The sequence below is a fragment of the Cyprinodon variegatus genome, unplaced genomic scaffold, assembly GCF_000732505.1.
Source record: "Cyprinodon variegatus isolate N-32 unplaced genomic scaffold, C_variegatus-1.0 Scaffold25, whole genome shotgun sequence".
Classification (NCBI taxonomy): Eukaryota; Metazoa; Chordata; class Actinopteri; order Cyprinodontiformes; family Cyprinodontidae; genus Cyprinodon; species Cyprinodon variegatus.
In genome coordinates this window covers 1,981,241-1,995,969 of record NW_015150478.1, presented here as the reverse complement: position 1 = coordinate 1,995,969, position 14,729 = coordinate 1,981,241, and positions in this window count along the sequence as shown.

The following is a 14,729-nucleotide window of genomic DNA, read 5'->3' as shown; positions in this document are numbered from 1 at the left end:
TTGTTATACATTTTAGGAGATATTAAAACTAAGGAAGTCTGGAATTCTTTCCACAATGTGTCTGATTTCCTATGTTTTGTCTACAAAAAGGCGTGCTTAATGATGCAATCTTTCATCTTCTGTCACAGTCACTCCTTGATTTTATTTTGCTACTCTTATTACATTATTATTTTGATGGATTATCACTAATCCAGGATTCTTGGTATGTCACTAATAGGTTGAACACTAGAAACTCAGTCCCTATATTACTAAAGCTAAGCCACCATAACTCATGATGAACCTTGATTCAAATTCTGTGTTTCAGCATTTTCTTAAGATATAACCGAAGAACAACAAACTAATTTTTTTTACTCATTAAATGTTTCCCCATCTCTTTTTCAATCAGTTAATATGTCTCCCTCAGACCATTACTCTGGTGCTGATTGTTGACTGAGTCTTTGATCCTATCAAATTGTAGTTTTCTTCCTCCATCTTTTCAGTTTTAGTTTCTCTTTTAGGCCAACGGTGATCATTCCAGCTGTGCAGCCTATTATGATGCATGCATTTCGGCAAAATGGAGCTAAAACAATGTCTCAAATGACTCCTTTTACTTTGCTTTGACCTCACTGATTGCACTGAATGGTATTATTTTGAACATTCCCAGTTGAATTAATGGTATAATTCCGTGAATAATTCAGTAACATGCATGTCATAACTGTTGAGTCTGCAGGGTTTCTATTACCTCAATAAGCCTACTGGTAAATTATTTGAAATGTCGGAATATAACTTCTGCCAAAAATAAATAAATAGATCTGCTTAATGTTGTTGGCCTGGTTGCAGAGGCGTAACCAGAAGATTTTTATAAGGGTGGCCAGGCAATAACCAATGTACACTGAGGGGTGGACGAAAGTGGATACACTTTCAGCTTAAAAACAAGCAAAGCATCCACATTTTCAAAAGAAAGACAAACTATATTTTCCTACAGCCGTTGCTAACAAATAGACGCATATATTTAAACATCCATGCTTTTTACATAAAAGGTATAGTGGATACAATTCTCTCAGGTTAGATTTCGGGGGTGAACACCTCTTCCATTGTCATTACTTACCTACTTTTATCAATAATCATTCTGCATAAAATCTATATTTATGAATACTTACACCTACATAAATTGATTTTTTAATAAGTTTTTATTAAAATATATATTTATCTATGATTTCACTTAAGACTCCTAGATGACTTTTTATTTTTATTACTTTACCCCATATATAACACAAAATGTAGTTCTGAAAAGAGCATGAATTCTGAACCTATCTTTAATTTTAGTATACTGATTTGTGTAATTAACCACAAAAAATGTAAATGTTTTGAATATTCCACTTGAGAGTATTACTGCTGCCACTGTCTGTATTAGAGGGAATAAAATGGTAGGGGTGGCCACAGGGTGGCCAATGATTGGCTTAGGGTGGCCATGGCCACCCCTGGCCCCCCATCTAGCTCCTTCCCTGGCTGGTTGTAATATAATAGTGAGAGACAACTTTCCCAAATGGGGATCAAATCAACAGCCAACAAAAACAAATGTATAAGCTTAACTAAAAAAAATATATCAAAGATATTGAAACAAATATCATTCACGCATATTTATGACAGTTTATCTTCTTCAAAATGTTAACTACTGAGAGATAGTAATGTAGCATGAGCAAACTGACTTTTTAAACCCTAAGTAGACAAAATATTATAATGTCCACATGACAAAAGTTTTCTACAATAGTGATTTTTTTTCCTGGCATGTCAAAATGTTGAATAGATCACTTTGTACCAAAATGTGATTAGACAAAAAACAAAAAAAAACACAAATACACTTAAAAGTCGTGTTATTTCATTAATAACATAAAATAAAGTAGTGATAACACAAAAAAATCAAACCCATATAGTCAAACTAACTATGGTGTACCACAGGGTTCTACTTTTGGGCCCTAGATATTTATGCTCTATGCTCCTTCTTCAGAACTTTTTGTGCACACTTATTGATTTAAAAAAAAAAAAAAAAAAAAACTTGTTCATCCTCCAGCAAAATATTTAAACTGTTCTTCTAGCCTCCTATTCCAAATCTTCAATCGGGAACCTTGACTTAAATTTTTACTTTGATTTGACCTTAGATGTTAAGTACTTGGTTCACTGATGTTTATTTATATAAAAAAAACTGTTTGGTTTATTGTAACTCATACTCAGATTGCTTGAACAAAATATCCTTAGATCATCTGTAGGCTTTCATAATACTGCTGCTAGGATACTGTTGTCACACTGCTACTACAATGGCCGGCCATTGACTTTTTTATTTATTTGACGTTTTTGGAGGGACCTTGAATCGACAAGCACTTCATATATTTCTGATTGGTTTTCGGTTTTCTTTTTGTTAAAGATTATTTTTTGGCGACGAGGGATTTATTGATAGCAATGTGATAAAAAAGAGAGAAGGGGGAAATCAAGCAGGTTTAAGGGTCAAGGATCAAACAGGGAAAAGTTGTGTTGATATTGAGCGTCGTCACTACCACTTCATCTAAAGGTATTAGATTCATATGCATCTTGGAAGTTCCTGAGTTCTTGTCTCACAAAACCAAGATAAGGGATTAAGGAGAGAATTTCTTGATATCGACTAGGTTTCACAAAAGCAGGATCACATAGGTTACCACAGGGATTTTATTCTGGGCAAGTAGCCTGCTCCAGAAAAGGTCCACAACCAGGCTTAGTTAATCCTGGTACCTTATCTGTTCAGTCAGCATCACAACCTTCAGAAAGCAATGAGATTTGTCAGTGATTCTTCTCGTCGTGTTTATGCATTTTTTAGCAGCCTACATTAAAATCCACTTACACATGTTGTTATTTAGCCAAGTACTTTATAATTTTTTTTATTATTATGGTAGCATATACAAGGTTCCCAAACATTTCAGCCTTTGACCCCCGAAACAACAGTGATACAAACCCTCTAGAAAAACGTGTTGTTTTTTCAGTCTTTATTTATTTTTATATATGGAGAGAAGTATGACTATGTCCTACATTTTGTTCATATTTACAAAATGTATTTTTTTATGACATCAAGTTATTTTAATAAGCCTTTTATTATAATTTGGGTTATTTAATGGAACATTTAATTAATTAATAGGACATTCAATACTTTAATTTTAGATATTGGAATTATGCATAAAATACAATTAAAAAATGAGTTACATCTACTTTTTTCAATGTACATTTATGTATTTTAAAGGACATTCAAATTCATGCAATTTTTATTTTGGCCAATATACCTCAGGGATCATATCATGATGAATTTACTGATCGCTCAACTTGGTATTTTGTGACCCTTACATTGGGAAGCCTTGCCCTATACCATTATTATTTTCTTTGAGGACATTGTTACTTTTAGATTGTCTTTTAAAGATGCTTGTCGTTTTATGTTTGTCAGAAATGCTCTTAATTGATCATTTCTGTTTTTAGGTGATCAAAGAAATGGCTTTGGGCAAGCATACGCTGTACGGTTATTTCAGTCATTGGACTCAGCTACAGCTAAAACTATATGATGAAACCAGAGGATTTAAAAGTTCACATATGCTATCTCATCTTATACATGCTTTGATGCAATCTGACTGCTCACATTGTACGTCTAAAAAGTACACAATGGAGTCAGCACCGTAGGAAGATGGCCGTACTCATCTGTCCTGAAGACAAGCCAGGAAAGAAGAAAAATAATTCCCTTGTTTGCACATGTGCAGTGAACAAGGTTAAATAAATCACCATGTAAACGCTTGTTGATTTGCTTCGACTGCATATGGTCACAATCTTCTTGCAAGATTGAATTTTAAACATGCTTGATGTACATCCGATCACACGATTCCAAATCGGGAGGTGGTCTTGAGAGGCTTATCACCCCTACATCCTCCCTGTACACAACACAACGCAGGATGCACAATGAAGCTAAAACTTAGCATGATCCCAAAAATTCTTTTGTTTCTGAGAAATCAGCCCATACAGGGCAAAAAATGTCCAGTGTATGCCCACCCCAACTCAATTATTTCCCAAACCTTTCCCTCCCTGAATCCCTTTTAATACTTAGACAACTTTAATAGTTTTTTGTATACACACAGTGTATACAAAACATTTAGTTTAGTATGCCTTTCCAGACGCAAAATAAACATTTCCATTCCATAAAGTGCCGCAATGATATCGTAGTTTAGAGTATTAATATATATGGTGGAAATATGCAGTATTTTTGGTTTGGTGTTATCAGTGTGATGCAGAGTCTGTAACATGATCCAGAGATTTTTCAACAGATCTGCAGGCTGATGGTGATGGGTAAGAAACTGTTGCAGAATCTGCTGGACTTGCATCGAATGCTGCGAAGCCTCTTCCCAGACGGCAGCAGGGAGAAAAGACCATGGTGGGGGTGTGAGGGTTCATTGATAATGTTATGGGCTCCGGACATGCAGCACTGGGATGCAATTTCTTTTACGTAGGGAAGAGGAGCCCCAATGATCTTCTCTGCTGTTCTCACTACTCTTTTCACTTTCTTCCAGTCTGAGACTCTGCAGCCTCCACACCACACAGTGTGACAGCTGGTCAGAACGCTCTTTATGGTGCTTATGTAGAAGGTCGTTAGGATGGGTGGGGGCAGATGGGCTCTCCCTGACCTCCGCAGGAAGTACATGTGCTTCTGTGCCCTCTTGACCAGTGAGGTGGTGTTTACAGTCCAGTTGAGGTTGTCTTAAATGTGCACCCCAAGGAATTCAGTGATGTTGACCACCTCTACAGCTGAGCAGTGGAGCGTGGTTGGGCCAATTCTTTCTGAAGGCTACGATGATCTCATCTATCTTCTCCACATTTAGTTTCAGGCTGTTATTTTTGCACCAGTCCACCAGCTACTCAACCTCCTTTCTGTAGTCCTGGTCTTGGTCATCTCTGATGAGGCCCACATTGTCTGCAAACTTCACAATGTGATTGGTCGTGAACCTGGGGGCGCAGTCATGTGTCATCAGAGTGAGCAGCAGGGGGCTCAGGACACAGCCCTGAGGGGAGCCTGTGCTTAGGGTGATGTCATCAGAGGTGTTCTTTCGACCCGGAATGCCTGAGGTCTGTGTGTGAGGAAGTCTAGCAGCCAATTGCAGAGGGGTATATTGAAGCCCATCCAGTTTGCCTATCAGATGCTGTGGTGCTGAATGGAAAAGCATCCGCACATACAGCAGGTGTTCTTCTCCGTTAGTTGTGCTAGGCTCATGTGAAGAGCAGAGGAGATGGTGTCATCATTGGAGCGGTGCCGGTTAAAAGTTGGGGGGAGACTGGAGATGAGTTCTTTAACCAGCTTTTCAAGGCACTTCATCATGATAAGAGTCAGGGCTGTTGTATGTCTGTGATTGCTTGTATGCCTTGCCACATCCTCCTGGTGTTGCTGGTCTCGTGTAAGAAATCATTAATTTTCTGGCTGTGGTTCTGCTTTGCTGATCTGATGGCATGGTTCAAGTTGGCACGCATTGTTATCAGAGCCTCTCTATCACCAGACTGAGTTCCATGCTTGTAGCGATTTCCGAAGCTACCCATTCATCCAGGGTCATTGGTTGGCCCGACTGGTGATGTTCTTTGTGATGCTGACATCCTCAATGGATTTGTTGATGTAGGCTGACACAGTCATGGCATACTCATCTATATCTATTTTGTTGTCATATGTTACTGCAGCTTTGATCATGTTCTAGTCAGAGCATTTATAGCAGTCCTGGAATTTCTCCATGGCCCCCTCACACCACACTCTGACTTCCTTAACTGGCCTCCCTTTGGAAGGTAACCCCTTGTGCCAGACATTTGTCTTTTTTTAACACCTAAAATAAGTAGGAGGATCAAATTTGTGTGCATCACCTTCTAAGTCATAGTTTGGGACATTTTAACACTATAGCCGAAAAATGTTCTAGATACAACTGGCTTACCAAATGTTTTTATATTGTTGCCAGGTCCTCTTTGTTCTTGTCACATTAGTTCTGTATAATTATTGACAGGATGTGTAACAAGTAAAAAGTGATAAATCATATCCACTACTTGTTTTTATACCAGATGCCATTGTTGATGTAGCAGGGAAACAGTCCCTTTTTAAGTCAAACACTTAAACCACTACCCCACAGAGGGACTGAATACTATGCCAAAAAAGTTATATGAATCTTTCACCTGTAAGATCTGCATTGCTTGCATTATTGGCTTTCATCTAAATATTGGAAAGTTAATAATTTTTTATTTGAAAAGGGAATTCTTTAGGAAATGTGTATTTTATGCTACTTGGGGATTAAGTTTATGTATTGTTCACCAAATCATTGAATCTGTGGTGAAACAAATGGTCTATTACAAAAAGTTGTGGACCTACATTTACTGTAGGTTGATTATTTATATCTATCTTGACAAAGCCACACCCTGGGAGTCTGACTTGGTCTTTGTGAAGCATATAAAGCCATGATGCACTGATCACGCCAGGAAAAGCATTTGCTTATCTTTTATCCTGAATTTCTGAATACACCAAGACAGGCAGAACCTTCCAATCATGACCTCTTTTGCTTGAGAAGTTCATTTTTTAGTGACAAAAAAAACATCTTTTAAATAAAGCTTTTGCTTTTCAATGCTTTTTGACATTCCAGGCTTACTTTTTAGTATGGCTTTTACCGTTTTTGTTTTTTTTCATGTACAACAAAGCTCTTTTTCCTGAAAGATGGAGCTGCTGATCATGACATCACTGGTGGGTCTATACTTCCCCTAAGCCACATGGTCCAATTACCTTCGGAGCCCAGCTAGCCAGTCACTATAGAGAAAACTGTTGGCATAAGGAACAAAGAGAAAGAACTCTAGCTGTTTCAAATCAGCGCTTCCTAAAATGCTTTCCAGTACTCAACTAGCACTGTAGATAAATAATAAATCACTCATTTAGCAATTTCTGTAATAAAAATACAGATAATGAGGCTGCTTATATGAACTTTTCAGCTCTGCAGCAGAAATCAATGTTTTATAAGCACACATGCTTAGAACTAAACTGTGTAGATTTAGTAGAGAGAAAAGCGTCCTTTCTTTCAACATCCTCACATGCTTCCGGTGGTGACATATCAAGTAATGACGGTGTGTGAGGTTAATATAATGCCAGAAAGCAAGGATTGATGTGGAATTTTACATGCAAGATTTAAAAGGTTTGTAAAGAGATGTTTTATTTGACTTGAAAAATCTTAATATCTTAAACAAAGATGAAGGCCAAAGAAGAAGAATAAAAAGCACTTATCAATACACTGGCAGCTCTACTGCTAAACTGGATGCGTATAGTTTAGAATGACTGGCATTTGCTATAAAATGTCCTCCTAACTTTCTGTATACACAAGCACCTTATAAAAAAAATTTGTTTTTTTTATCATGCAAAATATAAGCTGTTTGTTATAAATAAAGAATTTCTTTAATCAAATTCTACAAGGTGACTCTAAATTCTTTAAAAAACAATATTAAACTCTATAGTGAAGCTTCAGGCTGCAACAGAGGTTGAAGCTGTAGGAAAGCATTTACAAAAACAGGGCTGTGTTACATCAAACTGTGGATGGCAGTATCTTGTTTCATGTGATTAAAAATGTGTGAGGTTTTTATCAACATGATCATGATGAAGATTTTTTTTCTTTTAATTTAGGTTTCTTTCTGCACAAATTCTTTTACAGTTTAGTCAAGGTGTTGCGAGCTAGAGCTAAGCAGAAAAACAAGATCAACATATGCATGCACCCAAACTAAGTTAAAAGATGAGTTTGCTCACATTTTTTGAATGATATAACAAACAGCTCTAACATTCACCAATTTGCCTCCCTGTTTTATGCCAACCTTTCTTTTATTATTCATCCTATTGAAAAGGCGTCTGAAATTTAAACTGTTCTTTCTAAACACAAAAGGTTAAACAAAGTATATTTTTGTTAAAAAAAAAAATAAAAAAAACTCTGTGGTACTGCTGCAGTGGTAATGTCTTGTTATCACTATAATTTGCATATCCTCCGGAGGTCAGGAAGTTAGAAGGGCGAAGTAATATGGTAAACACCAACTACAAAATACTTTCTAAGTGAGAAGAAAATAGTTGATAGTATCCCTGATCCTCTGTGGTTGGTCCATTTAGAAAAAGAACAAATATGCAAAGGTCCATGTGGGCAAAGGGTTGGAATTGCCTACTGTTATAAATTCAGTCACACAGGAAAAAACAAGTTTAATGCATACTGGTGAATTTATTTTAAATTTCTTGCTTGATTTCATGATATGCCCGTGAATTGTGCAGAATCCTGGAGAGCTAAAAGTTAGAAAGACTTTAGCAGGAATAAATCACTTTATTTGATGTGTACAGCTACGGTATAAAATGTTTTAGAATTAAAACATAAATTAACAGATATTTACTGTTAAAAAACTTTTAATGTGACCACAAGTTTGCACAACACAGCGCAGATTCTCTGCATATCATAACTGTTTCATTAAAAGACATTCCACTAAAAGGTGCTTTTGTTTTAATGTTAAGTGTCAAAATTACTGCTGCTATCAGCAACCTTTCTCGTCATATAAATAATCTTTTAGCTAATTACTTTTGTCTTTTTATCTTTAATGCACAAAAAAATATATCCTAGAGATCAGCACCCACCATCTTTTGATTGGTCGGCTCTGACTTCGAACCTGCATATCAAACAGAGAAAGGATCTTTTGTGTGTTCATGAAATGCATTAATTTACTTTTATTTTCAATAAACAGATGAACAGAGCACATATACATTAATACATTTGTTATGTGGAAACAGTCTTGTAATGTCTTTAATTCTTTGATTTCAAAACCTTTGTCACAGAAACTTTCACAAAAACCTTGCAAGTCTTAAAGTCCTCAGAAGCTAATTTTGAAAAGACAGAACTAGAATCACTAGACAAGGCCAGGAAGAAAATCTGTACAGCAAATTTAGCTATGTGGTTTTAATCAGTTAATTAACTTTTTACATTTTTTGCAAACCACTATCATTCTCAGATTTTTTCTTTTCGAAATATTGTGACATAATTTTAAGATCTTCTTCTAATATGAAACTTAAAATTAAGATTTTTAAATCAAGTAGGGCACCCAAGGCATTTTTTTAAAGGGGGATGTCTCTACTGAGTATTTACTGTATGTCAGTTGCTAAAAAAAAATCTCTTGGCACCGTCTCTTCTCAAATTATCTCTGCTTTGCAGAATCTAGCATCAAATTAAGACTGATCTCATGCGCACCTGCAAGACTGACTTCCTGGTTCAACCTTAAACCCAGCTGTAGGTGCATTTAGGGTTTCTTTTTTTTTCGTAGTTATTTTTGGAGTGCTCGCATTTGGTTGATTTAAAGTTCTGATAGCCCATGTTTGAATTTTTTTCCTTTATTTAAATTTTTTTCTTTACTGGAGTACTGCCTTGCTTTGGAATGTCATCATTACTGATCTGGAAAAAATAGTCTCATGCCTAAAGATCAAAATGAAATGTTTAAATTCGCAAACACTGGAGCAAAAAGGGGGGAAAAAAACCCTTATGTTACAGAAGGCCTCCTCTGCTCTCAAGGCCTCCGCCCTCATAAACAAAGTGATTTATTCAAACTTTCCATATCAGAATTCTGCTATCTAATTACTTCAGGGGGGGACAGCATATTCCACTCACCTATGAGTTATGGAGAACCTTTTTTTATGAGTGAAGTTGATGAAGGATCAGGCGAAGAGCTCATCATAAATCCTCAATAATGCAAACGTTTGAGGAATATCTCAAAATAAAAATGCAAATGTGATTAAGAATGGGTTAGCCTGTGCTGATATGGCAGCTTGTATCATCTAAAGAGATGCACGGCACCTACAGGAAGAAAAGTGCCACGTACTAAGGAGGCACTCAAATAAATAAATAACACTGAGTAGCATAGAAAGTGTGTGGTAATATTTTCTTTACAGCGTGCAAAGATGCACCCCCCCATTCAAACACACATGTGTCAGCCACATGCACTATAGAGGCACACACTCTCTCAGTCGGTACGCTTATATAAAAACGAAAGTGTGCCCAGCATTTTAATCTCACACCTACGTGGCCCCTAACGAGGAGGCATAAACTTTTAGGGGAGAGGATGAAGTGGAGGCTTGCAGATGCAAATGGGGTGCAGGGAAAATGGCGGAGGTACAATGCAGCAGCTTGTTAGTGACTGAGAGGCGAACAGTGAGGACGATCGCGACAACTCGTCACTCGCCTTTTATCTCTCGTCAACGACAGATGAAAAATCACTGTGAATCTGCCACATCCGTCGGCATTAACATAACAAAGCCTGCGAGGGGAATGAGAGAGGGGAGGTAGAGAAGTAAAGAGAGGCCATAGCAACTGTCCTCTTCAAATAAACCCAAAGTCTGACCAGTGTACAGGATTTTTACCTCTTTCTAGGTTTTATATTTAGTATTCTCCTTTTTTATACTTTAGTTCGCTCTCATTTTAGTCCTTCTCCCTCACACCCATATACCACATTTACACAGGATATGCTTGGTGAGAGCAAAAGTCGATCAACCTAAAGAAGATCCTCCCCAGCCTTGGTATCACCTCACCACTCAGTAGGTCTTGTCAGCAAAATATACAAGGCTGAATTACAGACAGATCTGGGAAAGAAAGACACAAAAAAGGGGTCTCATCACCTTTTCTATCTTGCCATTCCTCTCCATCAACCCAGGCTCATTGGGTGGAAAGAGAGACGAGAAGGAGAGGAGGGGGTTGAAAGACATTATGCATATGAAAATGTCCTGAAAGAGGTGTGATTTATGTATGCATTAGATGCAGATTCCATTACGGGCCAGTGGCTCAAGTGAGATCTTTCCAAGAACACCGGGGCGACCTGATCAGACTCAGTCTCATTACTGGCCATGCGGGCAGCGACGGGAAACTACAGACGAGGGGGAGAGAAAGGGTGCAATGGAGGGAGAGAAGAAATAGAGGAGGCATATTTACAACCTGGACACACACACCTCACCCACAGGGATAGAGTAAATTGCAATCTGCCCTCCAAGACCGCGGCAGATCAGAGACAGACGCTCACCTGAAAGACGAGTGGGAGAGAAGAGAGGAGCGGGGAGAAAAGAGATGCTGTGCAAAGTGTGAATACATGTCTGTGGGTAACTGTGGTCAACATCTCACTGGGCTGTGTTTGTGTGCCAGTGTTCCTGAAAACGGCCTTGTGGCCGGTATAGGCTTTATGTGTCGCATTGCATATGTATTCCCTAAAAAGCATACATATGCAAGTTCACGCCTGCTGTAAGCCAGGGTGGTGGGAAAGGCTTGTTTGGCTTGATAATCACGTGCCAGCTTGAGATAAGGAAAAAGTGTTTTGTGAAAAGAAAACATGGGCTGCAGTCCTCCATCCCGGCTGACCCCAGCGCTGTAGCCCTTGTGATTGGGGTCAGCCTGGAGATTCCTTTTTGGCCAGCTAATGTGATTGCATCGGAGCAATCCCCTTAAACGCCATCAGCTCTGATCTGCATAGTAATTGGCTCGACTCTCCTTGGACATGACCTTGGGGAGGGGCGCTGTCACTCCTGCCGCTCTCTCCTGTACTGGCAATCATACACACAAAACTGCATCCAAACTCTATGACTCATACACACACACGCATATACACACAGAGAAATACTAAGGCTCCCCAAGATTTCTTCTGGCTGGATTGGTGACTTTGCTCAAACTAAGGGAGAAATTTGGGTGACAGGGTGTTTATAAATAACAGCTAAGTTATGGCAAAAATCACTGGTCTTTTTGCTAAAAAGTTCAGAATGGCACCAAGAGAAAAAATAGCAGTAAGTTGTATTGTGAACTGTGCTCTGATTGGGAAATATAATAAGCTTGCAGGGCTGCTGTCACTGGTCCATCACCTGCATTCTGACCAAGGAGAAGAAGAGAGGGGGTAGTTGTCATGGGGTGAGTAAGGAACATTAGGTGTAGACAGGGGCATACGGTTTAATGTTGTATAATGGCTTCTCAGGTTGAATCCTTTGCACGGCTGTAGCTGGTGGGCTACACCGTAGTGTGGAAAACTGGGTTACGGGTAGCGGAGGGAGGTTGCCGGAAGGGAAACAGATCTTTCCTATCCCCATAGAAAAAATCCACCGGATTAAACTCAGAAGAAGGGGGAGAAAAATAATCTGGATCAGGATCTGTGGGTCATGAGGTCTGGAAATAATTACATAAGATCTGGGTAAAAGGAGAGCTGGGGAGGTAGAGAGTCTGGTACCCAGGCGAGTTCCAACCTTTACCAGACAAGACCTCACTAGATGTCCCACTCCGCCGCAGTAGAAACACAGGTTAAGCTGCAGCTGCGATTCCTCTCCTCCTTCGACTGGCATGTACGTCCCAACTACATCTATTAGGGATCTGGCATTTGAGCCAGACTGAGACAGGAGCGAAGGGAGCGGGCCGAGGAGCTGGCAGAAGGAAAGCCAACGTTAGTGCTCTCCTTTCTCTGCGACATTCCATGAGTCAAGGGTCTATCCGGTTGTCAAGGTCCTCCAGCTGCTTCAGAGTCCGGAGTTAGTCAGACCATCAGCACCAAAATCATGGCAAACTTTTATCGAAGAAATCTTCCCCTGAGCAGTACAGACAGTTCCTTGAGTAGTAAGGACAGGAATTAAAGAACTAAAAATACATGTAAAGTCTATTAATGAAAAAAACATAAATATTTAAATATTAAAAACAAGAACAACTACAGTATCGTCAGTTGATATTACTGATTACAGCTGGCATAGACATTAGCATACTGATTTTTAACTCATAAACTAAACATGAATTGTCTGGTTTGATGTCATTGCTAGATGCACCTTTTGACTTAAAAAGTTAATAGAGAAAAAACATAGACCCCAGCCCTTGTTCTTAGCTAACCATTGATCGTTTTAGTTAGATATGGGACTTACGGGGCTCATTAATTTTACTTCAGTTCTCTTTTGCTTCATTCCACTTTGAAGCAAAGTTGCTTGAAAAACTCATCTGTTCTAAATGTTTTCAGAACAATTAGCAGTTTTATATTTATTTTGTCAATGTTTCACACACGTTTCTTCTTATTACCATTAAAGGAAATAAAAGTTTTACCACCGAGCCATCAAATACATATGCTCTCCATTTAAGACAGTGACCATCCAAAGGATACACAATAGCGTCACATTAAGCACCTACACAAAGCTGAGGCAGGACAGCTCTGGGTAAAAAGTTGGATCTACAGGGGTTTATTTTGAAAATAGAAATTTGAGACCTAAATAAGAATAACCAGGCAGGTCCAACCAAGAAAAGGGAGAGTAAAAACATCACAGAGTCCCACAGACACATGTTGGCTGAGACATAGACTGTATCAGAGTCTGAAAGCCTCAGTGAATATCAACATGGGGAGCTTGCCATGTTGATGTCTGTCACTGTGGTGGTAGGTCCTGAGGAAATACAGTGTTTTAAGTGAGTTTGGAGGAACAGACTGAAGTCAGCAAATACTAAGCTGAGCAGAAGTATAGAGACAATGCTCCAAATGCCCTTAAAGCGGCTTTAAGCATGAATGAGAGTCTTACCCTGATGGCAGTAATTTATAAAGAAAAGGTAGGGGTAATGTCATTCTGTTGCAAATCCATATCTCAAACACCCTTATAACCTTCCGTCTTTTTGTCCTCCTTGCATCAGCAGTATTTGTTGAAGATCTTAACAAAAGACAAAGAAGCAAATGTATATTTTATGACTCTATGCCTCTGGTTTATCTTCCTTTGTGGGGCTTGTGTATACAATTGAAGCCAGCTCTCGAAGAGAAAAAGTGTTTTTTTCCTCCCTCCTCCTGTCCCCCGATGTCAACGACAAGGTAAGTTGTGGCTTTGGCTCGCTTTTTTGATATGCATTTCAAACGAGAGAAAACTTCACACACACAGAGGCTAATTTGCATTGGAGATTTTTTTTATTATCATTATTATTATCGTTCTGTGCTTCGGAAAGCAAAACAGTCAAGGGTGTCAAGCAAGTGACAAGTTTGTTTTCCTGTAATGATTTCCGCAAACTTGAGGTCTGTTCTGTTTTGTTCCTTAGACAGTTTGACCTAGTTGGAGCGCAAGCACGTCCCCTCTCTCCTTCCCTCACTCATGCATTGTTAAAGCCGTGGGCCTGTATTAGGCACTCCCAAGTCATCACATGTCATAGGGAAGCTAATACAAACTCTCTGTGTGTATCTGAACAAAACTGCAAAAAAAATATTAGATAAAACTGAAAAAAAAAATGTTGCTTTTTGTGCAAACTAAAGAAAAGTCATCAAGAATTGGGAAATTTCTTGAAATTGCTTGAAAGTACTCAAAGTGTGAACCGCTCAGATCTAAGTTTGACATTCAACCACTTTGTGTCCTCACTCCCTAAGTAACCTCTCTGCATGGCCTCTGCAGAATTGTAATATTCATTTGAAACATAAGCTCTGAAACAGGCCCGATGTCTGAGAAAAAGTTTCTGAGGCATCCTCAAATGGCTGGGGGGGAGAGACTGGGACCCTGAGGATTTGACTGGAGCACACCCAGCAATACTCAAGGAAAAAAAAAAGGCAAAAAAAAAAAGAAGAAGTGCTTTGTTAGAAGAGCGAGAGGCATCCCTTGGGCTGTCTCTTTGAATAAGCCAGGAGTAAAGCATCCAGCGGCTGCTCCAACCCCTCGCACCCTCCACTTTTCCTCTCACTCACTCTGTACCCACCGTCCCCTCCCC